Genomic DNA, 22,828 nt, shown 5'->3' with positions numbered 1-22,828 from the left:
TAGTTTACAAACTGGACTAAATTCGATGTCTGAGATTTCACGATTGTAATCCGCTTTGATATAATACAGTGCTCAAGTGGAACCTTTTATGTAGACTTTTACTTAGGAAAACATCAGAATGCAAAATGGGACTCCAACTCCCATAAAGCCCGGATAGCCCTGACAGTCATGTGACAGTCATGTGACAGTCATGTGACAGTCATGTGACACGCATTGACGATCACATGTCTGCTTTTTAAGATGGCGACTTAGTCAATCGAGTGACTCCCTGGATTGGTTTGGAGTGCACTTGGGAGCGTGTGTTTCTTCAAGATCACCAACATTTAGGTAAGCACAAAGATAGGTAATGCTTAGTGATACCGCGCATGACACAGGAGCGGGCTCACACTGTCCATGTTTGTCATTTTAGAACATAAAAACGAACATAAAAACGAACTGAAACCGGCTAGAAGTTAGAAAAACAGGGGAACTGCATTTAAACAGCCCAAGCGCCAACAATAAGGTAGGCACCCGGTTCTGTTACCCGTTCTACTCGTTCTAACCGCTGTTTGTAAAACCGATTGGAATAGTTGAGTGACTTTAAACTCTCCTTGTAGGTGCAATAAGACGTGTCCACCGCCGGCTGGCGGGTGGGAGCTGATTTTTGTCCCACGCACGGCTGTTTCAAATATTTACCAAACAGAAGTGCAGACTACTGGTTTGAAGGTAATTTTCCAAGATTGTCCTCTGGCCATCTAGGCGCAGGCTGTACTGACCATTACTATATTGTAATTTGGTTCGTTGTAATTTTCTAGAACCGAATCTACATTGATTGAATAAGATCTCTTGAAAATTGAAAACCCGCTGCCAACTTGAAAATAAAGGTACACGTTTTCTAGAAAGTCTTGGTAGGGGGCAATGTATATAGAGGACGAAAATGAGGATTGCAAAATCTCACTCATTTTCTTTGTACATAATTTTCAGAAGAATAATACGAGAAAGCCCTGATGAGAACTTGCCAAATGCCAGAGCGAGTTCGAAACGCGTCGGCAATAGCAGAAAGGAATTGGCAATAGCAGAAAGAATTCAAGTTTATTTATCAGACAATTGAAAATTTGTATTTGTTACAATTCATTTTGTTTTCTTTTCCTTACTGCAAATAGCTTCATTGCTTAATACTTCATAACGACTGATGCTTCTCGTATGACCGTATTTGTATATTTATGTACACTAAATGATTGGATGTCATTTTGTCATATGTATTTATGTATTTTTGTTAAAATTCTTTGTCAAATGTTTTTGTATAAATTGTATGTACGTAGTGTTTTTCTCATGCAATCAATGCTTTAACTTAATGAGATTTATATGAAAAAGTAAATGGTTTAAATAAATTCGACCATACAAATCATAACAAGGATTTGGTTTGTTGCTCAAAATATAGCTATCAAAAATCGCAGGGCCAGCATTTCTCTTTTTATAAAAAAAAGTTAGACTTGTCTGCAGCATTTGACACCGTCACCCATCACATTCTTCTGAATCGCCTTAAAACCATTGGCGTGGGGGGCTGAACTGGATATTGTCCTTTCTATCTGACCGCACACAGCAGGTCCGGACCCATCCGTTCATCTCCCCAGTTAAACCACTTAAGTGGGGCGTGCTGCAGGGCTCTGCTTTGAGCCCGCTGCTTTTTAATATTTACTTAACCCCACTGGCTGAATTGATTGCCACGTCTGAGGTCAAAATCATTTCATATGCTGATGATACTCAGCTTCTATTCACCTTTAATGCTGTGTCTGACGCTATTTCCGATCCTCTGAAAAATTGTCTCAAGAATATTGCTGCCTGTATGGACCGCAATTTCTTGAAACTTAATTCAGATATGACCGAGATCCTATTTTTTATCAACCTTCTCCCCTCTCTTCTAATCTATGGTGGCCGGAAGAACTGGGCATTGCTTCGGCACCTAAGGACTCGGTCAGGAATCTGGGAGTTAGAAGGAACAAACAGCTGTCCCTTGCCACACAGGTTCAAGCAGTGGCTGCCAAATGTTTTAGCAAGATTAAAATCATTAAGAAATGCATTAACTATCTGCCCAATGCAACCCGTAAAACTGTGGTTCATTAACTGATAACTTCCCATTTGGACTATGCGAATGGTTTATACATAGGTCTCTCATTAGGCCTGCTCCGCAGACTGCAGACGGTACAAAACGCAGCTGACCCTGAAAAATTTGAAAACTACTGGCCAATCTCCCTTCTCCTAGGACCCTGCAAAGCTCTGAAGAAATACGTCAATAGGAATATCCCATCATATTTGGAACTGAACAGCATCTTACATCCGTTACCAAGTGGTTTCTGTCCAGACAGTGTCACTGAAACTGATCTGCTTGTACCCACAGGAGGGCTTAGAACCATCTTGGATCAAGGCAGGACTGCAACTCTGACCCTTCTGTATCTGAGTGTGGTATTCAATACTGTCTCACACCAGGTGCTAACCACAAGGTTAAAGGAGAGGTCCTCACTGAGCTCAACACTGTTTAATCTGTATGTTCTTATTATTAGCAGAAATCATAAACATCCAGGGTTTTTCACAATAGCCTATGTTTTATGACACTCAGATAATCATCTCCCAATCCCACCAAACAGATAAAACCTCAGCCCTCCTAAATGCCTGTCTTAAATATACTCTGGAATGGTTGGCAGCAAGTAGCCTTAAAATTAATGGGGAGAAAACTGAGTTGATGGTTATAGGAAACAACCCATTCAGATGGATGGAATTGAACGGACCTGGACCCCTTGGCAGGGAAGAACTCGAGCTTGTGGACTCAGCAATGGTGGCCGAGTGTACTGGGTAGTACACTTATCCCCAAGGCAGTGGTTAAGACCTGGGGGTATGGATGGATTCCTCCCTCAGCTTTCAAGACCATACCAAAAAAGTTGCCGGCACTTGCTTTGGCCTCTTGCGGGGACTTTTGAAGGTTTTTGACCCACCAATGCGCCAGCTGATTGTCCAGTCAGCTATCCTATCTCGACTGGACTATGCCAGTTCTCTCTTACTAGGGGCCAACCAGGCTGAAATAGCACGGATGCAGCATGTTCAAAATGCCGCAGCCAGAGCCTTGCTGGGGCTCCCACGGTCTTGACCATCTGCTGGTGCCATTCGGAGACTCCATTGGCTTCCTATGGTGGAGCGCATCCAATTTAAGACGCTGTGTCTCTCTTTTAAGATTTTGAAGCTTGCCACGCCTAGCCTGCTTGGTGGCCCACTTACCCCATATGTTCCCTCGCACCAGCTGCGCTCCTTGGGGCAGCACCTGGTCACTGTTCCCCGTGTGAAACGTCTTCGCCCAGGTGGCCGGTCCTTTCGCTACTTGGCAGCCAAGCTATGGAACTCCTTGCCTGTTCAGATCTGTAGAATGGAATGTCTGCTGGACTTTGGGAAAGCCATTAAAACTTTTCTTTTTCCTTCAGTCTAATCTTTTTTGCCTCGTCCTTCTCTTACACGCTCCCCTGTCCTGGTGTTTAGGTCAGTTTTTCTGATGCTGGCAGCGCCGGGACGCCCCTTTGCTGGGGCATCTGTGCGCTATATAAATCCCATAACATAACATAACATATCCCAAAATCAGAAGTCAAAAGCCTAGGTTTCCGGCTTGTGAATAAGATGATAATGGCAATACAAGCCCAAAAACTGGGAACAAGGTGCTTCAGCACGCTAATGACCTTGAGAAAACTGCTTAGATGGTTACCAGAGCTACTATGGGGGATAGTGGTACACGGTTTAGTCATATCCAGACTTGATTATGGGAATTCACTACGCCTAGGCAGCCCCAAGTTCAACATAAAAAGACTTTAAGTCATACAAAACAACGCAGCGCGTATCCTACGAAAAAAATCCCAAATGTCACTCTGCCAGCACTGCTCTGGTTTGCCTTCACTGGTTGCCAGTGATAAAAAAGGAATACACTTTAACTTTGTATGGCCTACAAAGTGATGCACAAAAGAGGCCCTAAGTTGAATCAAAGTCTACTCACTACTTACAACCCCACAAGATTGCTGTGATCTAAGTTTCAGCAACTGTTTGTAGTCCCCAGGATAATGAGGGCCAGGAGTGGAGGAAGGTCCTTTGCGTAACTAGTACCAGAACTTAGGAAAACACACTCCCACAGATCCTAAGGCAAATCAATTCAGGAAATTGTTAAAAACAGCCCTTTTTTAACTGTGATCCTTCTTCATGATACTTGGTTATCATAGTGCTGGAAGACCCTTCTGGGTAACCATGCGCTTAAGAAATTCCCATGAATAGTGTAGAATAAAGACGGAGAAAGAAAAATTGGGGCTAGTGGAGGGCTAGGAAAGGACACTGGAAGTCAGCAAGGATAATTGTACCATAAGACTAGCCATCCCATTTCATTATTGTTTTTTGGTCCTTTGCTGGCCCTAATATACATATCTTAAAAATCAGTCAGTCATATAAACTTTATTCGGTCAACATACCATAAAAGTACAAAATCAATAGGAACAACCCAGTAAAATGTTGGTCTAAAATTGTTGCGGGGATTCTGTGTTGGCACAGAACTATGCGTAGGAAACCAGCACCTCAATGACTTGTGGTGTACCAGAAACTCACCTCAGTACCCAGAGCCCCTATCTGACTAGCATCAGTGTCTCATTCGTTCTCTGTCATTCCGCGAAGCTACCAATGATTAGACAACCTAGAACAAGTGACTTAAAATACTTTCAGGAATGGTGGGAATCAAGAACACTCTTTCGTTTATATTCTCATACAAGTCTACAACATGAGTAATCAGAGACACAATAAAGTTTAAAATATTTATTTCAACTACGTTCTTTAAGATGCATATTTTGGCTAACATAAGCAGGCATATGATTAGAAATAAAACAATCAGCATTGTTACGATTCCATAAAAAACAAAGGGGGAAATCATATTATACTGATTGTGGAAACAGGTCATATAGCGCCTTGTGAACCACCGTCCCCTTGCTTGAAGCTAGGTCTCTAATTTTCAAAGGGGAACCCCATGCCTCAAAGATCAGCTTAGGTGAATCACATCAAAGGATCAGCCAGCTCTCTTGTAGATGTAAAGATTTTTCTCCAAGTGCCTGCAAACATGCATGCAGTGTAATATTAAAGGTACTCGAATTTCAGCTTCTTGCAGCTGGGTGAATGTTATGTCTAGAGTGTGGGCCGATCATCCTGAATCAACAGTATACATTTTTATTTGACCTTGATGCTGGGAGCACAAACTGTACAGATTGATGCTGCCTTGTAAGTTTAGAGATGTGGAAAGCAGACCGTTCTCATGTGAAGAAAATCAAGCAGGTTAACTTACAACAACAGATACATGTAGTGTTGTGTGCAAAAGCGGCAAAGTTTCAAAATGGCGTTTAAACTTCTAATGCGCTTATGCTAACATAGCAATGTGTGCAGGCAGATTTCAGTCTTCACTGCAAAATCTTATAAAAACCATCAATGAACATAATTAATTCAGAAATAAAATACATTGGCAAAGCCGTCTATCTAAAAATCTAAAAGGTATACAGCGATTTACTTAAAGAAGGTATAGAGAAAGATGGAGCTTGCAACTGGTCAAAACATGGAGCCTGATGGAAGGAAGCACTACAGTGCTCAAGACTATAGCACTAAGATTAGATAGATACAACTGTAGTGTAGTGCTTCTTTTGATACAGTCATTAGTTATAATGGGGAATCCCAGTGAACCTCAGAACCTGGGTCCTAAAGATAAACAAAAATAGAGGTTCTGTCGTGTATAGAGCAATTTCTTTGCTTTGCTATGTATATAAATAATCTTTACGTATATCATGAAGAGACATTGAATCGACAAACTGTAAAGACACAACACACTTCTTCAATTTCAAAGATTCTTCTTCTTGTAAATCAATTCAATTGTAAATCTTTTGCATGTACCACAGCATAGGGTCGAAACGTCGACGTTGTATATATCAATCCGTCCACGAAAAGTTACAACACAAGAAAAGAAAATAATTCGGTTTGTTGTGACTATTGAATCCAAAATGGACAGATGATAATTTGTGTCTCGTATAATTGTATGTTAATATGTTATTCTCCGATATTTCTGTATAGCACAGTCATCACTTGTCACTACCAGTCACTAAAGCACTCCACTTTTTATGTGATTCTACATCACGTTTGTCTTGGATAGCCTTCTTGTATATTTGTTTGATACATGCAAAAGATTTACAATAAGAATAATCTTTGAAATTAAAGAAGTGTGTTGTGTCTTTACAGTTTGTAGATTCAATGTGTCTTCATGATATACGTAAAGATTATTTATATACATAGCAAAGCAAATAAATTGCTCTATACCCGACAGAACCACTATGTTTGTATATCTTTTGATACAGTAGAGCCTAGAAGTACTAATTTGACAATACTCCATACAGGTCAAGCTAACTTTCCGCCCGGTAGGCGGTAACTAAGATTTGTCATTCTGTTGGCCTATTAAGAGAAGGTCAGGGCTGGTCTTTTGGCCTTTCTTCTTATTGCCCACATATGTTCCAGGAACGTTGCAGTGGCACACACAAATAGTGGTCTGGCGTCTGATTTTAGTAAGCGCAATGCTGCCACATGGTTACAAATTCCAAGCTGTGTACATACAGGCATTAAGCATTTTTTCCTGGGTCCGAAATACGCAGGACAACCAAAGAAGACATGACCAATTGACTCAATTGGGGCAGAGCAACAAGGCCAGCCTTTGTTTTCGGCAGCGTTACCTGTCCAGGAGCTTGTGAATGTGTTATGGGGTTGAATACCGTGCCTAAATTGTGTATAGAGCTTCCTATCGGCAGGCATCTGGATAAGAGCAAAATATACTTCCAAGGTGAGCTCCGAATTGAAGTCCTTAAATGCCTTAGTTAGTCTACCCCGCCAAAACAGTGTTTTGATTTATTTCCTGGGGAGGATTTCTAATCTGTTAGTGGTGCACCTCTGTACCCCAATGGTGATAAAAAAGATTTTTAGTATTTTTAATACAACTTATTTTATTGGATGTTTCTAAAGTCCTGTAAGGCTAGAGCATGCAGGGACAGATCTGGAGTCATTACTATCTTCTGCCAGAATAAAAGTGGACGAAGTTTTACTAAGTTTTTTATAGGTTTTATTCCCATGTCCAGTTTAAGTGGGCAGAGTGGCGTACTTAAAGGGAGGGACACCAAGTTCCTAAGAAACTTGTTCTGGGTCACTTTCTCAAAGCCCCACAGGTCTGCCCTATAGAGGGCACTGCTTACAGCCTTGCTTTTATAAATTTCAAGGGCTTGGGCGATTGGTTTTGAAAAGGAGCAGCAGTGTTCCTTCCTTAGGGCCCATGTTACCTGTGTAAACTTAAGGTAGGCCTTGTTTAGATGATGTTTCCTGAATATGCCTTCAGACAGTCTAATGCCCAGATAATCAAAAGCAACTCACTCTTTTGGGAGGTGTTTCTTCCAGAAATAAACATCCCTTATTGTTTTGTGTGGATTTAATAACATCAATTACCTTTTAGAGGTGTTTATTTCAATGCCCCTCTCGTTGCAAAAGATCTGAAAGTGATTGAGCGGCATTTGGAGCCCAATCCGTGTTTTGGAGATGAGTAAAGTATTGTCTTCAAAAAGTAGAGTTAAAATGTTCTCGACTTTTGAAAAATCAGGTGCTTCCTGTAATATATCAATTGATACCATGCCAGACAACTGATCCTCAGTCCTGATGATGATCCCATATTTTTACAGGATCTAAACATCCTCGCCATACACTCTGACTTTTTACATTAGGCTTTGTAGTATTTTTGTTTTGGGTGCAGTAATGTTTTGCTTTTAATAAGAAGTGACCTAAATGTGTTATATTAATGTTGGTCACTGTTGGCTTGCCTGTCTATGTCTATATGTTTTTTGTTGTTAGTTTTTAACGCCTGGTTTTCTGTGCATTATTGTTTTTTGCTCATAGTTTGTTTCAGTTTATTGTTTTTTTACTCTCTTGATCTTTGGTTTTTAAAATTATTCTGGCTGCGTTAATTCATTGTTTTGTTCAAATTGTAGTAATATAATTGAAAACTTTGATCATTGAATCTGTTTGTGGAACTGATTTTTGTATCCAGAATGACAGTAATTCATTTTTTGTTAAGGGATCATTGTCTTTGGAATTATTCAAGTACCTTTGACCCTTTCGATCTTTGGGTTTCCCTTGTGTACATATACGCAAAAAGAGATTATGGCCTCTGAAGAGTACATCTGTGCCACTGTACTGGATCCACAGTGCAAAATAGAGCCAACAACTTGTATTCATTTTTATCACATGATGTCCCCATTCTTTACATTTGTAACTTCTGGAAAGCAGGTGAACTGAAAGATCAAAGATTGCAATTTTGAGAGCACAGGAGAAATGAAGTGCTGTCTTCAACCTCTGGAGAGCACAGTGATGACTGTGAATCCACATGCATATTTCAGTTGCAGCAATCACCAGTTGTAGACAAAGGTCATTTGAAGATATACCTGCAACTAAACCTACCAATGCATCAACAATACTTCCAATGTCTGCAAACTTTAATCAAGTGAACAGGTGCACAAACCTTGGAAACAGCAAATGTTAACAACTATGACAAGAGAGAAAATGGTACGAAACTACATGGATTACTAAAACAAAATCTACTTAGATCAAAAGCTACTAATGTATGGTATGGGGTAGAAACCACCTGACAATAAAAGATCGAGCATGTCCTATAGCCAGGCCATACTCATAGCTAGTGATCAGTGCATAAGTACAACTGGTGCAATTGTCAAGGTCCAAAGCACTTGACTTTCTACTTGAAATGTGGAGAGGCCGACGTTTATTAAACTTTTCAAATATTTCATGGCTCAGAATTCTAAGGCTCTGCAAAATACAACAGTCCATGACAGGTAATTGCACAAGCATCACAAGTGTGGTGAGTGATCACTCTCCAGATGACTTCCCCAAACTTGAAGACAAACAAAAAGCAAAAGGACACAACAGAAATGGCTGCTGTAAAAAATAAGAAAAGGCAAAAATTCAGATTTAGTTTTGCATTTGATGTGCCAATGTAAAGAAACTTTAATGGATCAACATGAAAGAAACACTTTCTCGAAAGTCAAGAACGATGCATCCATTTTGGCCTGGCAGCTGAGTGAAACATGACAAAGAAAATAAACTAATGTAATTTTAAGGTTAAACATAGTCTTTCCAGTGGGCAATGGTCTAGAAGTATGCACCGGACACCTTCATTTACTGAAAGAATGAGAAGCCATCTATGCCTAACCTTCTGTCCCCATACTCGGGTGTCAGTAAAGATTCAAAGGACAATGTATGTTGCTTTTATTACAAATGGGACTCATTGATAGGTAGATGAACAGGTAACTTGAGTAAATGAGACTCTAAGAGGGGCTTAGCTTAATTTGATATTTTTCATTCTGTATATAATTTAATTTAATTTAATGACCTTAGAAATTGGCAACTATTATGCAGTGACCCAGTAATTGGCCAAAAGATAAGTAAAAAAAACACTAATGACCTTTCAAAAAGCAAGGTCAATGAGGGATGACCTTGTAGTAAGTAGTCCAGAGACGAGAATAGGCGGAACTTGGCTAATAGGCAGAACAGGTTTCACAAAGTACCACAGATTCAAGGCTTGCAAATACGGAGCCAACATCAAACAATTTCCTGTACCTCTGACAGATCAGACGTGGACAATCCAACAATCCTTGTATTGCAAGAGTGACCACATAGTTTACGTCTTAAGATGTTGCTGTCACAAACTTTATATTGGCAGCACTAATCTGAGTATGCATTTAAGAATAGTATACCACATCAGAGAAATTGTAAATAAGGACTTCACCTATCCAGTGGCAAGGCACTTTGATCAAACACATAACGTTAATTTGGACAACCGGCAGTATTTTGCCACACACCAGGTACCTGTTCGAAGCAAAGGCACTTTTCGCCGTAAGTGGGATGGATATGCCCAGACGTGGGTCCCTTGATCACTGTGCCAATGGATTCAAGCTAGGGTGACATACCCTGAAACCAGTCCGAGGATGATTGTTTCCAGTCCAGGAAGGACCTAGCCTGGCAGTTCAGTCTGGACTGTTCCCATGGGGCATAGGGTCAAGACTGATTTGCATATGGCTGGGTCCAAACTGGGGTGGCGTATTGGGCAAAAGAACGATGGATTTAACCCAGATCTTTTGACTGGGGGAGAATGTTTGCATTGTCAGCATTCCATCCATCATTTGTTTGCTGTAACACTTTTCACCCTAAGTGGGATGGGTATGCCCAAACGTAGGTCTCTTGCGCACTGTGCCACTGGATTCAAGCTAGCCTCCCTGATAAAGGGTTACATACCCTGAAACTGGTCCCATAATGCTTGTTTCCGGTCCAGGGAGGACCTGGCCTGGCAGTTCGATCTGGACTGTTCCCATGGGCACAGGGTCAAGAATGATTTGCGTATGGCTGGGTCCAAACTGGGGTGGGTAGTGGGCAAAAGAACTGTGGATTTAACACAGATCTTTGACTGGGGGAGAATGTTTGCATTGTCAGTATTCCGTCCATCATTTGTTTGCTGTAACACTTTTCACCCTAAGTGGGATGGGTATGCCCAGATGTGGGTCCCTTGCTCACTGTGCCACTGGATTCAAGCTAGCCTGGCTAAAGAAGGGTGACAAACCCTTAAACCGGTCCCAGGATGCTTGTTTCTGGACCAGGGAGGACTTGCCTGGCAGTTCGGTCTGGACTGTTCCCATGGGGCACTGGGTCAAGACTGATTTGCATATGGCTGGGTCCAACCTGGGGTGGCATAGAGGGCAAAAGAACAATGGATTTAACCCAGATCTTTAGACTGGGGGAGAATGTTTGCATCGTCAGCATTCCGTTCATCATTTGTTTGCTGTAACACAGTTTGAAAAAAGGCAGCTGGTCTGGGAACAAAAGGTTCAATACCTACATGTGCAATAGAACTTCATGAGAAATACTGCCACTTTTTCAATTGGCTAAAATCAGCTGTTGTTTATGATCATTTTGTACTTTATAAAGAAAGAGCACTGGCTCATAATTAGAAGAAGCCTGCATTCACTCCTCATAAGCAGGGTTTCAATGCTTGAAGGGTTTTTAGTGGCATTGGACACTTTTAAGAGAAGGATTAAATGAATGGCACTAGCACTTTAATTAAATGTGGAAGTACAAGTTGACATTCCAACCCATGTGCAAAAACAAATTATGTACAAGGAGTCTTTATGAATAAGGTGTGAAAAAGTAATGTTTATTGGACTATAAGCATATGTCTCCATTACTGTTCAAAAATGTTAAATGTTCGCAATGTGCATATTTTATATGAGCACTTATTTGAACTATAAGCATATGTCTCCATTACTGTTCAAAAATGTTAAATGTTCGCAATATGCATATTTTATATGAGCACTTATTTGATAGTCATAATTTCGTTTAATTTTTAAACAAAGTCAGTAGTTATGACAACGGTATTATTATAAGTTTACTTTTTGAAGGTAAATCAGCTTAAGATTCTGAAAAAACAGTGCAACTAGAAACCATGCATATTAAAATGAACATCAATGCCGTAGATGTAGACCAAATATTGAAAATAAAAACCCAAAACCAAAGGTCGAGTGGTTTAGAAATGACACCAGAACCCTGAGATTTCAATATAGAACCAAATTGAACCATATTGAACCATATTTCACGTTATCCCATATATATTTTTTATCACATTTTTGTTTTGGGGTAGTTATATTGAAGAAAAGGTGTTTTCTTCATGCTACAGCTAACAATGGCCACTAACAGCAATTAGATCATTTAGCTGTACTTTTGATAGCCTCCCAAACATGACATCATCAGACTGGATAGACCTGTTCAAATTGGTAGCGGTATTGCATACATTAATCGCTCCAGTCTCAATCTGAGACTCTCACAAACAGTGCCGATGTCCTCTTACAAACACCTGAGTGTTGAAATCTGGAACAATAAGAAGATTGTCTGTTTGCTTCCCATGATCTATCATCCTCCTGGAGACAATCTTATCTTCATCGAACAAATGATGGAATTTATAGCTTCTAACTCGGACCGACCTGTTAACCATATCTTCCTTGGGGATTTCTATCTGCACTGGAATAATACAACTGATCCCTCACTGTGTACCTTTTAAGTCTTTCCTTGCAGACCTTAACCTCACCCAGGCTTGCAATGAACCCACCCACAACAAGGGTTCCATCCTCGATTTAATCATAGCCAAGGATGACCTGATACAACTGGAAAGCATCTCACCGTGTGACTGGTCGGATCATTTCCTTTCGTATTCTCAAAAAGGTAATGTCTAGACAAGAACAACCACATAAGAACAAACAGTGGTCTAGGAATCTAAATGACATTCAAGCATGGACCGAACCTCTATTAGCAACAACCTACTCCCTCCAACTCCTATCATAACCAACTTAGACGATCTCACTGAACACGATATGCAGACCATGACTAATATACTCGACACGGTTGCTCCGAAGTAACTCAAGAGGATTTCAGTCAAACAGTTCAAACCTTGATTCAAAGGTTCCCTCAATGAGGAGCGTCGCAAACTAAGGCTTGCGGAAAGATTATGGAGAAACCCTCCATCCGTTACCAACCTCAAAGAGCTGAGGAGAGCAAGAAATCCTTGCATTAAACATATCCGCAGCCTCGAAAGCCAAACACTTTAGATATCAACTAGACAATGGTACAAACAGACCTAACTTTTTGAAATCATAAAATAACAAGCTAAGCATCCAACCGACCTTCAATCTGCTCCCAAGATATCTCTCCCTTGTGAAGAGGTCTTCTCCGCACATTTTGTCAAAAAGTCTAGAAAAATCAAACTAGAACTCCAACATGCATCACATAAAAGGCTTCATTGGGCTCAGTCCATTTCAGTGACCAGCCTAAACTCTGTCCTACAGTGGACTAGGCCTTACTCCAAAAAATAATGCATCATGGAACAATTTCTGAGTGCCTGGGGATGCAGAGCTTCAAAGAATCATAATGTCACTAAAACCCTCTAATCATTTCCATGATCCCTTGCCGGCTGAAGTCTTCAAAGACTTTAGATTAAGCCTGGCGTGAACTCCGCTCTGCTTGCAGAGTTTACGGAGTTTTCCGCACTCAACGTTACGTGGCGCTTGCAGAGTTCTGAAAACTTTGCTCCGCTCCGAGCAGTTTTTTACCTCTCTCGGGTTCGTCAACGTCAAGTTGGCGAGCGGGAGCGAGAAAAGTCCATCTCCCGGCGAGATTTTTCTTTTTTCACAAACATCAACATCAAGTTGGCGAGCGCGGACGTGGAAAATAAACCTCCCGGCGAGATTTCTCAACGCAGGGGGTCAGGGGTCTCATTGCGAGTTGTCACGTATGCTTGCGACCGCTCACGTTGAGAAACTGCCTGTTTGCGTTAAGAAAGCTGCTGCTCGAGTAAAAATCTACTCCAGCTGCAGAATGGAAAGCAGAGTCCACTTGAGCAGTGCATGGTTCTGTTCATGATGATTGCACAGTGCGGAAAAGTATCCGGCACTGAAAATCACTGCGAACGACATCTTTCTATTGCACTCCGTTGCTTGCGGAGCTCCGCGTAGCGTGGCATTATTTTTTTTCCACTTTGGCCAGGGTTACATTAGATCCGCTATCCTACCTCTCTGGTCTGTGATTATCCATGAATCACTCGTACAGGGTAGGATTCCTGATTGCCTAAAGATAGGTCAAGTCACTCCCATTCCAAAAAAGCCCAATGTGGACCTATCTGATTACAACAATTTCTGCTCAATTACCAAACCTCATGACTCTAGCTAAACTTCTTGAGAAATGCTTACACCTACAACTTTGCATTTACATCAAGGAGTTTCAGCTGCTTGACCAATACCAATCAGGTTTTAGAGAGGGATATAGTATTAAAACAGCCCCAACCCACATTGTTAATGACACCTTGAGTCTACTTGACCAAAATGTGGCATGTCTACTTATCCTTCTTGATCTATCCTCACCCTTTGACACGGTCAAACACGAAATCCTGATTGATCTTCTGGAAAAAAGGATGGGGTTAGCGGGCCCGGTCTTAAATTGGTTAAACTCATTCCTACAGAACAGAGCGCAAAGAATAAAAGGGAATCGTTCCCTAAGGGTACACCAGTTTCAATTGGAGTGCCCCAAGGTTCCATACTCTCTCCAACACTCTTCAACTTGTTCCTGGAACACCTCATTGAAATTATGAAATGTTCAAACATACAGTAACACATGTTCGCTGATGATACGCATCTCTATATGAAAGTGTCCTTTCTGGAAGACATCAAAATGCGGAACTGACATAGGGGGAAAGACCGCTCACAGGCAATGGGAACTGGGCTCTAGGATGCCAGAACTTCGTTCCTTGGGAGCTCAAGTACAGATGAAATTCCCTGCTTTGCTCAAGATAATGTGGAACAATAAGATGTTCAACTGTAGCCACCCAGAGGAAGTGGATGAACTGCTTTCAAAAATGAGGAAATAGTCATTTCCAGGATGTAATCAGTTGCTAGTCCAAGGGTAAATGATCACTAATTAGTACATGCCGCTATCGACTGGGGGGTAACAGAATGGGATAGTCTTGTTTTCTTCTTTTCGATTTGTTTGTTGATAGGGGTAAAGAGGGGGGAGGAAAAGAAAGGAGAAAAAAAAACCCAGAAAAAAACAATAAACCAATAATAGGATTGATGAATGAAGGAAATGCAAAAGAAGAAAAAAAAAAGAGAATGTAACAAGTTGCACTTTAGCACTGAGTGGGGGAAAAAAAGGGGAAAATAAAATTGTTTTCTGGTGGTGTTTCATGGTATGGGGCCCCCTAAGGCGTCCCTACGCCGGATAGAATGGGAGGGTTCCTCGGGGGGAGGGATGGGAGGGGTTACAGGGGAGTGGGTAAAAACACTTTAAAAAGTCCTCATATGCCATAAGTCCTCATGTTGTAAAACTAGACTGCGAACACAAGTCACCACTAGTTGTAGGTGTGGTTAGGTTACCTAATGGCTCTTAATATGGTATCTAGCAATAAATTCCTCTCTTGGAACTTAAATGGTATTGGAAGCCATAAGAAACAACATAGAGTGTGAGAATTCTTAAAAAATATTGAGGCACATGTATATCTTCTACAAGAGACCCACCTTGAAGCAGAGGCATGTGGTCAAGTATTTGCGAAACTCAGTTGGGTTCAGGAAATTCTATGTTCTAGGAAAAGAGGTTCCACCAGAGGAGTAGCCATAATTGTGCGTGCTAATAAGGGAATAAGGTTTCATAATTGGGAAACAGATCAGTCTGGGCGATGGTTGGTGGCAGTCCTCTCCATTGGTAGTTCTATTTTCCAATGTGCTGTCTATTACGGCCCTAATGATGATAACCCGGGCTTCCTCAAAATGTTGGAGGAGTATATGATACAGAACTCAGCCCCAGTCATATTAGGAGGTGACTTTAACCTTATCTTGGACCCCCAGCTAGATCGTACTTCAAATGCCAAATATAATACACCGAATAAATCTCTTTTAGCCTTGAGGAACATCATGAAGGACTTTACCTTACAGGATGCCTGGAGAGCCAAGCATGGTAGCCTCAGGGAGTACTCATTTTTCAGCAAAAAGTATAAACAGTACTCCAGATTAGACTATTTCCTTTTAGACCGAGCTTTTCTGCCTGATATTGTCTTAATTTCACATATTCCTAGAGGATTGTCAGATAATTCTGTTCTTGAATTAAAAATTAACTTTAAGGCTAACCCCTCAGAATATAGGTGGACCCTAGATAGAACTATCCTTCTAGATGATGAGATTAAAATTAAAATTAGAGGGAGTCTGTCGGAGTTTTTCTTATTTAATGTTGGTACTGCCTCAGAACAGACAGTGTGGGACACCCTCAAGTCTTACTTGAGGGGTATACTTGGTTCACACATGGCTCTAAAAAGAAAACTTGGGAAAGAACAAGATATTAAGGATTTAGACCTGATTAAAAAGAAGGAACAACAGCTTCAGTTAGCGGTAATGGAAGACAGAAGCAGGATCCCGGCCCTTGAATAAGAGCTCCTGCAGTTACAGACAGGGTTTAAAGCACGAGCGGACAAATAAATAAGGATAATTGGGAAGTAAGTAAGAGAAGTGTGGCTCACTCCTGGCATGGAAAGCCAGGATCGAGAGGAACAGGAACAACATTAGTTCACTGATCCAGCGAGATTCCGGGCTGCCCATAACAGAAGACCTTCAGATCAGGAGAGAGGCTAGAGGATTAATGGAAGATCTACATTGTGAAGAAAACAGGTGTGGGGTGGAGGAGCTGAAAAAATGGTGGGTCCTGAGAGAGTTACCCCAGTTGAGTGAATCCGATAAAGCCTTTTTAGTCACGGAGATTACGGAGGGGGAGATACGGGCCCAGATAAAAAAGATGTCCAGGAATAAGGCCTCTGGTCCGGATGGCCTGCCAGCGGAGGTGTACAAGGATAACTTGGATGTAGTTATAGCCCCATTATTGGTACTCTTCAATAAAATTTTCTTGGAAGGGGAGCATACCCCATCCTCTTGGTCAGAAGCTACCATCACCTTGATAGCAAAACCCAATAAAGACCCTAAAAAAATAGAGTCATATAGACCTATTTCTCTTCTCAATTCTGACCTGAAAATCTACTCTGGCATACTTACATCTAGGCTAGCAAAAATAATTAAATCAATAATCCACCGTGACCAGAGGGGGTTCATCCCAGGCCGTCAACTTAATGAATTTACGTTCCAAGTTGTAGGAGCAGTAGACATGGCAATGGACAGAGGACTGCCGCTCGCCATCGTCGCGATCGATGCAGCAACTTAACTGGCTATTTCTATGGAAAACCATGGCAAAATTCGGGTTTCCAGATATGTTCATCAAAGTGATTGCGACATTGTATAGGGGTCCCTGGGCCAAAGTTTTAGTCAATGGCTGCTTAACCGAATGGTTTAACATCTCAAGGGGAACGAGGCAAGGTTGCCCCGTGTCCTCTCTTCTCTTTGATATTTATATCGAGCCCTTTGTCTGCTTCCTGAGATCAGATCCGGTAATTTTACCATTCAAAATGGGTGATCTGGTGCTTAAGACAGCATTATATGCTGATAACCTTCTCCTCTACACGTCCAACCCAGCAGAGGCCATCCCCAGATTATTCGAATTGGCTGAAGATTTTGGTACAGTGTCTGGGTATAGAATTAATAAAGATAAAACAGACATTATGGCTTGGATCAGCTTAGCCCAGATACCAGAAGCCAAATTAAAAATTAGATACCTGGGAATTTTCCTTACCCAAAACTTAGAAGACATTCCGAAAGTAAGCTGGCAGAAGGTGGTAAAGGAAGTAAGGAATCTACTGACTAGATGGAACACTCTACCCCTTAAGATCTACGGTAGAGTGAACCTAGTCAAGATGATAATTCTGCCAAAAATTACTTTTTTATTTAACTCCATCCCCCTAATCTTTAATAAAAAGGACATTTCAAACCTTCAAGGAAGGATTGGCTCTTTCATCTGGGCGACTAAGTCACCAAGGATCGCCTGGAGGAAATTAAGAAGGGGACTGAAATTAGGCGGGCTGGCTCTTCCCGATTTACTTTTTTATTGTTATGCTTTTCAGTTCAAGAACTTTAGACTTCTGGCAAATGAGTTGGACTCTTCATCCCATGGTTGACTTTTTCAGGCTATGCTATTGGACTTGCCGCATGGTTTAGACTTCTTTCTCGATAAATATGAGGATCAGAAGTTTTTTAAAAAGGTTTGTTTGAAGCTTTTAAGGACAGCACTCAATACTTGGCAGTCAATGCGTAAAACATTTGACATACCCTACTACCACTCACAAGCCCCAATTTGGGATTCCCATGGTACACCGGATTGCCTGTTAGATAGACTGGCTCTCCCTTCGAGAGCGGTAGGCCTTACGAAATGGGGGGACCTGTGTAACAACTCGGCATTGTTAAGTTGGGAATCCTTATCGAACATAACAGGGGGCTCTATTACAAGATTCAAATATTATCAGTTGTCTTATTGGTGGGGGAGGCAGCGTTGGGTTAACGAAGAGGAGATCCTACTTTTGGTATTTATCAATAGGGTAGGGGGATGGAAAGGGGAAGTTGCGCTCTGGTACAACACACTTGTGGGTGCAAACGACAATCTAGGAGCTGAAACTATCAAGCTTTGGGATAATCTTACAGTGCAAAATCCAGGGGAGGTGCTGAAGGTGTGGACGGACTCATTTACACTTTCTCAAAATATCATAAAACGTCCAACCTTAGAAGGAATCACCTGTTCACGCTCTACAGGGTTTATTGGACTCCAGCTAAGCTCTCTAAGCTCTCAGCAGGAGTATATCTTTGTCCAAGATGTAAGTTTCCAGCTGCAGACGACAGACACATCTTTGTCGACTGCCCTGAAATTACGAGTTACTGGAGTGAGGTGTGTGACTTCCTAGAAGAGGTTATACTATCCTCAATTACTTGTAGCCCTAGATTGATTTTTTTTGGCCTTCCCCCTGATTATGATATTAGAAATTGTACTGTACAGTTTTTTTTTCCGTCATTGTTATTGCCAGGAGGGAGATCTGTAGGGAGTGGAAGTCTGTAAATCCCCCCATATTCGTAGACTGCTTAAGAAACATCATGGCGGTTTGTCGTTTAGACATGTTATGTGGTGGGGAAAGCGCCATTAAGATCTGGTCTGCCTTAAATGCATGGTCTGAGAGATAACCTCCAATGAGTCCAATGATTATGCCAGAGGTTAGTGGTCCTGTCCTCCCTAAGTGGCAAGATACATCGTGAATGGAAGTTGGATAAGGTAACAACCTACCTCTGGGCAATCTCCACTGGCTATCCACAGACTCCAGGGAGGGATCGGCTGGTCTGTGATAGTGGCCTGGAGAAAGCCCATCTAGAGTTGATACTTTCTGGTGGCATTTATGAAGACAAAAAAAATGCTGAACTGTGTTTTTCCGAACACTCAGCAATGGTTAACTCACAATCACCTTCTGCTTAATACTCTCAAGACTGAATTTCTCCTGATCGCCCTGCCCACCCACTCCAAACCCATTCAAGACTGGCTCAAACATCTTACGTCTCTCAACTGCAATCCTCATATGGTAGATTCCACTAGATCCTTAAGCATCACGCTAGATACATACCTCAATATGCAAGATCATATCAGCTCAACAACTAGGGGAGCCAACTACCATCTCAACACGCTTAGAAAAATCAAGCCGTTCCTACCTTCGGTGTTCCTGCAATTTGCAGTTCAGTCACTAGTGATCTCTCGTGTGGAATATAGAATTGTGACCTAGGCTGGGCTACCCAAAGCTAGTCTGACACCCTAAGGGCCACTCTGACCTCTGCTGCCAGACTGGTCACAGGCTCGCGTAAACATGATCACATCACACCTGACTTAATTCAGCTTAACTGGCTATCGCTCAATTATCTGATTAGGTTCAAGATTGCTTGCCTGATGCACTGAGCGCTTAACCATAATACTCCCGCTTACTTGGCAAATAAGCTCGAACTCTCTGGTATGTCTAGGTCCCTAAGAAGTTCCAGCACTCTCCTGCTGAAACCACACAAATTCAAAAAGAGAACATACAACCGCGCCTTCTCTGGTCTGGCCCGAGGAATTTGAAACGCTCTTCATCCTGATATCCATTCGAACCCTCTGACCTCCACTTTCAAAATATAAGTTAAAGATATTCTCTTGAATAACCAGCTGGAACAATCCTCCCTAAGAAAATATAACTAATCTGTTTATACCCTAGAGAAATCATGGCTATCTCCTTTGTTTGAGACACTAGCAGGGTGCAACTTATGTTCTCACTACATGTTTCCTCATTTTTGTTTTCCCTCTTATTATACTGGGTTGGTTTCTGTACAAATGTTTAGGATGTTTACTTGCTTAGTGACTAACCGTACCCTCTCTTTTCTTATGTACAGCGCTCTGATACCCATTTCAGGTCATGTTGGTGCTTTATAAAACTGTTCACATAAATAAATATAATATTGATAATAAAATAGATAATGTTGAGGGTCAGAGGTTTTATGTGATTACAACTTTTACCACAAAAATTATAGATTGACTCCATTTGTCATATTATTTGCCACATAAAAAGCAAAATTTGCAGTTTTCACGAAAAATGTTGATCCTAGCTAAAATTAATGAAACTAATACTCCCATATATTGGGCTCATAATTAGCAATTTGTGAGGCATAATTAAGAAAAACTTGATGCAAAACTTGGTCCTCCATGCCTAATAATCCTAGTAAACTAGATTTTTAGTTTTTTGTTTTTCGTTACAAATGAGTTACGCAACTGATGCTGAGTATTTGCTGGGGTCTGGTAACTCCTGGGGATGCTCCTCCACTAAGGCGAAGGAGCGTCACCCCACTGCCATAAGAGAAGTTCACAGGAAAAATAAAATGTAATTATCATTTTATTTTTCCGTTCCCGGGTGCTGGCTAAAGCAGGAACCAGCGGACGAGTGTTGAGCACACTCAAAGTGCACATGAATGTTTTAGCGGTCGACTTGGGCCGGCCAAACATTCATGCACGCTTTGCATGTTTCCCACCAGGTTGCATTACACAGCTTGGTGGGGAACATGCATAGGCTCCCTGTCCCCGGCTAAACGCTGAACCACTGTGCTCAGACAAATCACAACGTTGCAATGCAGGGCTGTGATTGGCTTAGGGGGACCAAGCACAATGCTGCTGTGCAGCGTTGTCATTGACTTAGGGAGCATGGAAGCCCAGCTGCTTCCTGCGACGAGGAGAGGTGGCGGTTGGCGGTGCGACCAGCAGGTACGTTTTATTTTTTCAATATTTTTTAATTTTCTACCCGCACTCACATCCTCCCCACCATCGTTCCATACCAGCCGCCACTGGATAACACATGTTCTACTGTAGAACGCAAAGTAACATCACTGTATTTTAGATTTTAGCAGAACATTTGAAAGTGTTGCAACATTGTTCACAACTAAACTAGTTTTAGACCAAATGAATTTTATGGACATTCTCTTGCCTCAAGTTTCAGATAGTCCTATTTTAATGGAAAAGCATGATTTAAGTTTCATGTAGGAAGGAGTCTAACTGAGTTAGATGTACTTACACGTGCAGATAAATAGAGCAAGTTTGTTTATTATGCTTTTATGTGAGTTACCTATGTCTTTTTATATTGTACATTTTAGTGCAGATGAATTGCTGCTTTGCATTTTGATTTTCATTATGAACAGAACTGAATATACTTTAGATACTTTTTCATTGAGTTTTAAACTTGTTATTTATGTGTCGGACCACAATTGACATTCATTGATCAATGTGCAAAGTAATTTGTCAGCAGTCCAGGCGTGCGAATGACTGGCTAGACCTGGAGGCAGATTTACAACCATTTAATTTTGCAAGTCGCTAATGGCATTTCCCCATGGGGTCGCAAATAACTTGCCTCATCAATATTTATGAGGCACAGATGCTCATGGCAGGTGGGGGAGAACATGGTGGTCGGCTAGTAGCAGGTCGCGGAGATTCCTGAAATCGTGAGCTCTTTCTCGCTCCCCACTAGGGTCTAACAATGCTGTTTTGAAGTGAAGTCAAAAAGAATGCCTTCTGTGTGCTGGTATTCATGGGCAGTGCAGCTTCTCCCTTTTTTTGTGTCTGTGAGTCCGATTGCTGCAGCAACTGCATCAGCGGCAGCCATGGGACTGCCCAGCCAGGACTCCCACTGGGCTTGAGTGGCGCTCGAGCTCGGCAGAGGCCTAAAAATGGTCACCCAATTTTCCATCTGGGTAAATTATGGCAGAGGCAGCACAAGAGCGGTAATCTCCCAGAATAAGTTGGAAAGGAGTGAAAGGAATGTAAAGAACACAGAGGCTGCAGGTTGGAAACCCAGTAAGGAGAGAAACATTGCATGGGGCCCTTACAACTGGAGGAACAATAGAGCAAAAGGAGGTGATGCTGTCTATAAAAAACATGCAAAAACATATAAAAGGCAAGAGGAAGGGCTGTTCAAGGGAAAATAGAGGTCATACAGGCATCAGATAGCAGGAAGGAGGCACAGGAGAGTAACGTATCCCATGGCAGATATGCTTTCTGAAGCTTAGCAACAGGGGGGCCCCTACTGGTTCAGGGTAATTCGGAATTTAAATCAGTACAGGGCAGCATAACAGATACAGTAAAGAAATCTACAGAAACAAAGTTCGACCGAGTAGCTGGCGAGGACTGGGTTAGTCCCAGCAGGCGGAAATATAGGAAGAAAAAAGTGGACACTCAATTGCAGAACCTAAAAATCATCCCTTCACTGCAAACTTTCTTTAAAGTGATGCCAAAAACTCTAATACTAAAAAAGTCAGTCATATCCACTCTGACTAACGTCTCGCAGTCCCTAGAGGGGGAGGTTATCGAAAGTCCGAATAGGTTTCAAGCTAGGGCGGATAATCCACAGTCCCTAGAGGTGGCTACTCCTGATACCCTGAGGTTGGAGGAGGAAAGTTACATTTCAGCCACAGGCAGGAACCCCCCCTCCCCCCCAGGCAGATGGCCAAGGACTTTTACAGACTAGACTAATAGTACAAGGTGATTTGGATCAACAGTCTGAGCAGGTGCCGGGAATTACCCCAAACTCAATCAGCATCTCAATCAGTCTCTGACCTAATCCAACTATTAACAATTGAAGTCAGGAGCAGATTTGAAACCTCAGAGATGAACCAAATAGAGATCAGATCAGCTTGTGATGAGCTGGAAAGGTAATTGGACGATCTCACAACTAGGCATTCAGTGTTGGAACCTC

The 22,828-nt window shown here is 41.7% G+C and overlaps 1 long non-coding RNA gene across 2 annotated transcripts; it reads left to right on the top strand.

The window, feature by feature from the left end:
- Positions 1-407: 407 nt before the first annotated feature.
- LOC144770666 (uncharacterized) lies at positions 408-1,072 on the top strand. Of its 2 annotated transcripts, XR_013598971.1 has the most exons (4): positions 408-502; positions 597-705; positions 795-863; positions 964-1,072. It is a non-coding gene; the product is annotated as an uncharacterized LOC144770666 (long non-coding RNA). The 2 variants fall into 2 exon arrangements; XR_013598969.1 differs by having other exon boundaries at positions 414-705.
- The last annotated feature ends 21,756 nt before the right edge of the window (positions 1,073-22,828 follow it).

This window comes from Lissotriton helveticus, chromosome 1_1, assembly GCF_964261635.1.
Source record: "Lissotriton helveticus chromosome 1_1, aLisHel1.1, whole genome shotgun sequence".
Taxonomy (NCBI): Eukaryota; Metazoa; Chordata; class Amphibia; order Caudata; family Salamandridae; genus Lissotriton; species Lissotriton helveticus.
The sequence above is the reverse complement of the archived record's forward strand: the minus strand, read 5'-3'. Positions and strand labels throughout refer to the sequence as shown.